Source organism: Pinus tabuliformis, chromosome 2_2, assembly GCF_031772625.1.
Source record: "Pinus tabuliformis cultivar Carrire ecotype Pingquan chromosome 2_2, CPIR1, whole genome shotgun sequence".
In the NCBI taxonomy this organism is placed as follows: domain Eukaryota; kingdom Viridiplantae; phylum Streptophyta; class Pinopsida; order Pinales; family Pinaceae; genus Pinus; species Pinus tabuliformis.
The window spans coordinates 749,898,640-749,905,466 of NC_142300.1; positions in this window are offsets into that span (position 1 = coordinate 749,898,640).

Below are 6,827 nucleotides of genomic sequence, written 5' to 3' on the forward strand. Positions count from 1 at the left end.
AGAGGTGATGTATATAGGATTTATTCTAGTTCTTGTTCTGACAGGATCGTCATCATTATCATCCTTACAGGAGGAGTGATAGGGGATACTTTCCAGATGAGTTTAAGAAATCAAAGCCACCTACTTTTGATGGATATGTGAAGAAGCCGGAATATGCAGAGGCTTGGATAACTAGGATGAAGAAGTTATTTGAGTTGCATGATTACACAGATAATATGAAGGCCATAATTGCTATCTTCAGCCTGAGAGGTAGAGCAGACATCTGGTGGGAAGATGTGAAGCGGGTTAGAGACATTAGTATGGAGGACTTGAGTTGGCATGAGTTCAAGAGACTTTTCAGGAAGAAATACTTGTTAGAAAGGTACTACAATAGTAAGGCCAAAGAATTGTATGAGCTAAAGATGAGATCAATGACATATGAAGAGTACATGACTAATTTCCTGGAGCTATTGAGGTATGTATCGTATCTTAAAGATGAGAAAGCTAAAGTTCAACAATTTTTCAGTGGTTTTCCATTAACATTTAAAGATCATATTGAGTATGATGACCCTCAGTCACTTGAGGAAGTTATTGGGAAATTGAAGCATTGCTATGAACAGTCAAATTGTAAAAAGTAATCTTAGCAAGGATGGAAAGGAAAATACAAAGGTAAAGGTAAATGGTAGCTAAAAATAACAAGGCCTTAGAATGCATAAGAGAAAGAAAATGTGGCACCACAAAAGAAGTTCAATGTAGCTAGACAGGGACATGGATCACAACAGAAGCATAGAGGTGATGGTACTAGATGGTTGGAGTGTTGGACATGTGGTAAGGAGCACCTTAAGAGAGATTGTCCATAGAATTAGTGTGGTAGGCCTCATATATATAGTGCACAGGAGGCACAAATTATTGGGGATGTTGATCAGAGCATTCCTCATATCTATGCAGCATTGGATAAAAAACAGGGAGACCATCAAGAATTTATCATTGAGATGGACGGTTAGCTTTGTGATCAAGTTATTTCTATTTTGATTCACCCTAGATCTAATTATAGTTATTCTAGTCCTGAATTGGTGGATAAGTGTGGTTTGAATAAAAAAGTGCTTGGAAAATCTTCATTACTGCAGTTGGCTACAAGTACAAAGAAGTGAGTTCATCATTGGGTAAGAGCTTGTGCATTGATTTGAATGGTATGCCTACCGCAACACATTTCAATGTATTACTATTGGGATCATATAGTATGTTGTTGGACATGGATTGGTTGTACCTTCATAGGACCAAGGCGGATTGTTATGACAAAGCCATTAAGTGTTTGGATGACAATGGGGAACCAAGAGTCTTATAGGGAAAGAAGAAAGCCACATTAGTTAGGACAGTGGTAGCTATGCAGGCAAATTGCAGTTGCAAGAAAGGGTGTGTGTTATTTTCCGTACACATTTTTAGTGACAAAGGTAAGGAAGTTGAGGATCCATATTTTTTAAGCAGGTACCGAGTTCTACAGCAGTTTCAAGATGTGTTTCCTGAAGAGATTTCAGAGTTGCCACCTCACAGGGATGTAAACGTTTCTATTGAGTTAGTGCCAGGGGTAGCTCCATCATCAAATGCACCTTACAGGATGAGCACACCTGAGTTGTAGAGTTTAATTTGCAGTTGAAGGAAATGTCTGACAAGGGATACATTAGACCAAGTGTATCACCTTGGGGTGCACTAGTATTCTTTGTAAAGAAGAAGGTTGGTACTCTCAGATTGTGCATTAACTACAAGATGTTGAACAAAGTGACCGTCAAGAACACATATCTATTGCCGAGGATAGATGACTTCTTCGATAAGTTGAAGGGATCAACAGTGATCTCAAAGATTGATTCGAGATTCGGATACCACCAGGTACGCATCAAAGAAGAGCACGTTTACAAGGAAACTTTCCGTACCAAGTATGGGCATTATGAGTTTTTTGTAGTTCCATTTGGTTTGACTAATGATCCAACTACATTTATGTGCTTCATGAATAGTATGTTGCGTCCGTATTTGGAAAAGCTTGTTATTATGTTCATTTATGATGTTGGTATATTCTAAAACTGAGGAAGAGCATACTGAGAATTTAGCAGCAATGTTGAGGTTGTTGAGAGAGGATCAGTCGTGTCCTAAGTTCAGCAAGTGCAGTTTATTTCAGACTGAGATTCACTACTTGGGACATGTTGTTTCCAAGGAGGACATAACAGTGGATCCAGAAAAGATAAGGGCCATCATGGAGTGGGTAAATCCCAGGAATACAGATGAGGTGAGATATTTCATGGGATTGGCAAGTTATTACAAGATGTTCATCAAGAAATTCTCACATGTTTCTTATCTTATTATATCATTATATAGGAAAGGTAAGAAGTTGTTGACACATGCACCAGTGTTACAGATTGCAGATCCATACAAAGAGTTTGTAATATGTACAAATGCTTGAAAGAGAGGACATAGTGGAGTCCTTATGCATGAAGTACATGTGGTATGCTATGAGCCACGAAAACTAAATGAACACGAGAAGAACTACCTGACACATGATCTTGAGTTAGTAGCGATCATACATGCATTGAAGATGTCCAGGCATTATATTCTTGGCAAGAGGTTTGTGCTAATGACTGATCACATTGGGTTGAGGTATTTGTTTGACCAACCAAATCTGAACGCTCGACAGGTTAGATGGTTGGCAAAGATCAGTGAGATTGACTTCAAGATCAGGTATATCAAAAGAAAGGAGAATAAGGTTGCAGATGCTCCTAAGAGGTGGATACATGTAAATCATATACTAGCTATGAGTACCCATGGGATAGATTTACAGGATAGGTTCTTGTAAGCAAGTCCGCAGGATGTGAGGGTTATGGAGATTGTGCACATGTAGTAGTAGCGTTAGAGATACAGGTAGTTGTACAGGTATAGGCACATGTATAGGTATAGGTGCAGGTGCACAAGATGTGGGTTATTGTCTTATAATGGATGGATTGGTTAGATTAGGGATAGGATATATGTGTCGGATAATAGTGAGCTCAAGAAGGTGATATTGAGGGAGTTTCATGTGAAACCATATTCAGGTCACCCATACTACCATAAGACATTGACCATAGTGAAGAAATTTTATTATTGGTTGAATATGAAGAACGATGCAGTAGGGTTTTTAGCTAGACGTTTTGACTGTAAGCTTGTGAAGGCAGAGTGTAAGCATCCAGGTGGACTGCTACAACCGATTTTGATTCCAAAATGGAAATGGGAGGTCATTTCCATGGACTTTATCACATGTTTGTCGAGGAAAGTGAGACATCGTGATTCCATCATGGTTATTATGGACAGGTTGACAAAGGTTGCAAACTTCATTCCAGTGAAGTCTACATTATCACCTAGCGATGTATCACAAGTATTAATTAGAGACGTGGTCAGATTGCATGGTGTTCCAAAGAAGATTTTTTCAGAGAGGGATGCGGAGTTCACTTCCAAGTTTTGGAAGGAGTTGTTTGCAGGTTTGGGCATAGAGTGGGCCTTCAATACAACTTATCATCCACAGATAGATGGACAGATTGAGAGGGTCAACATGATATTGGAGGAAATTATGTGATGCATCCACAGTGAAAGTGGGAAGAGTATATTCCACCAGTAGAGTTCGCTTACAACAATGGGTATCATGAAAATCTTTGAAGATGAGTTTGTTTGAGGCATTGTATGGGTGAAGTTGCACTACCCCCCATCAATTGGAGCGATCTAGTTAACAGGTTGTTGATTGGATCGGAGATGTTGGTAGACATGGAACAAGAAATGCATGTTATTAGAAAGAATCTAAAGGAAACACATGATAGGCATAAGAGCTATGCAGATCGAAACAGGTTGTTCAAAGAGTTCTAGGTTAGGGAACAAGTGTATTTTTGCATCAAACCAAAGAAGAGCCCCTTATGGATTAGATTACGTGCCAAGCCGACACCACATTTTTATGGACCATTTTTCATTATTGAGAGGATTGTGCCAGTAGCCTATTGACTTGCACTTCCTCTGATAGTGAAATTCCATGATGTTTTCCATGTGACATTGCTTAAGAAGTATGTTAAAGATGATGATCATGTGATTGAATGGTTTGTATTGCAGGTGGAAGCTGATGGAAAATTCTAGCCAGAGCATAAGTGTATATTGCAGAAAAAGGTGCTCATGCTCTGGAAATGAGAAATCGAGTAGGTTAAAGTGCAGTGGAAGCACTTTCAACTCGATGAAGCTACATGGGAGATGGAAGATCAGATGCAGGCTATGTATCCTTCATTGTTTGCTGGCTGAGGCAAAGAAGTTTTTGTATGGTGTTTTGGTAGATGTCTTTGGTATATGTTTTGGTACATGCTTGATGATGTGTTGGTATATGTACATATGTATATGGATCTAAATACCGCTATGAGCTATGTTATAAATCGCGAATAAGCGGTATGGGTGTTATTTCGTTAGAGTTGTCATGTTGTTATATTGTCATGTTGGTTTGCTTCTCAGCGACGTGATCATTGTAAATACTGCACTGAGCTCCATGGACAATATGTTTTATTTTCAACAATTTTTTTGAGGTATATGTGTGGTTGAACACTTGGGATAGTGTCCCTCAGGGGGGGTTCTATAACAACCCTAGTGAAAATTCGATGTAACAATTTAGTTAGTAAAGGAAAAAATAATAACCACTGTTGATGGTACAATTATTCCAAGCTTAATTTTGGGGAAAACATCATAGTCTGAGTGTTCATTTGGTTTATTATGGATAAGGAAATTGACAAAGGAAATGGTCAAGGATTTAAAAAGGCAAAATGGATTTTTTGGCACATTTATTTATGAAAATCATGGGAATTAGGAGAAAAGTAAGGTGAAAGGTCACAGGTTTCATGTGAGGAGGAAATTGAGAAAAATAATGGAAAATGAAGAAAATAGAGGCCTAATTGATAAAAAGGTCTCTAAGGATACCTTTTTTCAGTTCAGTTTTGGAGTTCTCTCTCTCTCTCTCTCTCTCTCTCTCTCTCTCTCTCTCTCTCTCTTGGACACTTAGATTTTTCTTGGAGCTCTTTGGAATTGGATGAAGAAAGGCAAAGAGGGAATAGGAAGGAAGGAACATGCAACGAAGAGCGGGATAAAATAGCTACAACAATATTCTTTGCAAGTATTGATTTGCATGTGCATTTTCCTTACTAGATTTAGCATGCATGGTATTACATGTGGTTCTTTTCTTGTTATGGCACGGGTTTTTCCAGATGTGTTACTGTTTTTAGCCTAGCCTTGCTATTTCTGGATAGCCATGGTGTGATGGGGTTCTCATGTTTTGGTTGAGCTGGATTGCCAGGTGGATTCGAAGCTGAGTGAGGTGGATCTTCAAATGATATAACACATGGCGTACTAACCCCTGAACCAGACTGTGGGTTGCAATAATGCCAAATTTTGTGTTGCCTCGGTGGGCCTAGGAACCCTTGTTAGTGAATGGTTGGTTATATGGTAAAGCCAAGAGGTGGATTTCTCTCTGTTGGGCCTAGTAATCCAGTGTTGGGATATGCAGTAAAGCCTAGAGAGGGGGTATTCATTTAGGGCCTAGTGATTTGGTGTGGGTTGCGATAAATCTTGAGAGACAAGGAGACAAGAAAATTTCTCACATTGTAGGTGGATAAATCTAGTGGAATCCATGCTTGTTTTAGCATAGTGATCGGGTGGAGATCATGGTAAAGCCTATTCTTACATGTTCACTATGTTGGCCTAGTGATCTGGGATGGATTACTGTAAAGCCTGGTTTCTATTGATGAGGGTGAGGTGGTTTAACCTCACAATGCCCTAGTTGGTTCTTTTGATTTGAGTCTCACATTCATGTTTGGAATATGGAACGGGGGTGAATGGCTGAAGAGATATTTGGCTCAGCCATTCTATGGTCGGGTGGAACTAAGTAGTCCCATCCCAGGTTTGGATTTTTCATCTATGAGGTTATTTCTCCTTGTATTTCAATGAGTATTATAATGGTTTATATGTGCATCATATGTCTGTGATTTCCTTGGTATTTCTATTGCTATTATGTTGGTTATGTATATGTTTTATAATAGTGGCTATGTATGACTCTCATCATGTTTTTACTTGTAAAGGAATGAACAATGTATCTATGACCTAATATATGATAATGCAACAAATGATATAAGGGAACAATACTTCTTAACAATTCTCAGATAAGTATGAGACCCTTATGCTAGAATATGTTGTTTACACATGTAGATTACATATTTCTGATATGTTAGACGACATGCTTGTCATGGCTAGTAGGGTTCGAGTTAAAGGCTTGTTCAAGTATTTTCATTTGCATCATCATGTCCTTGTTATCTTTCTGTTATGAAGGTATCATTCAATTATGGGAAGTGACCTAGGCTCTAGGCCTGAAAAGGTGGCTCAAATTCCGGGGACGCTCACAAAACATTGAGCAAAATAGTCCCTGGACATTGGCATGCCTTGCCACGCAAGCATCTAGAGCCTCTTGGACGCTATGAGACCCATGTCACGGGCATAGAAAATTTAGGGGCTAATATTCGCACGTGGGCTAATTTTTCATGGTTTTTCCAAAAAAATGATTTGTCAATTTCCTTTTTTTTCTAAAAAATATTCGCCCAATTTTTACAATATAAAATATTTTAACTTAAAAATCGCCAAAATAATATAGAGACTATATATAAAATCATTATAAATTTGAATATTTTTACAAATATATCAACAAACATTTTATAGTTTGCATATTACACACTAGTGAAATTCACCAAGGTTTCTAAACTTTAAAATAAATTTCCATCCTTGAAATTTTCCTTGGTCATGGGAACTTCTGGCCATCA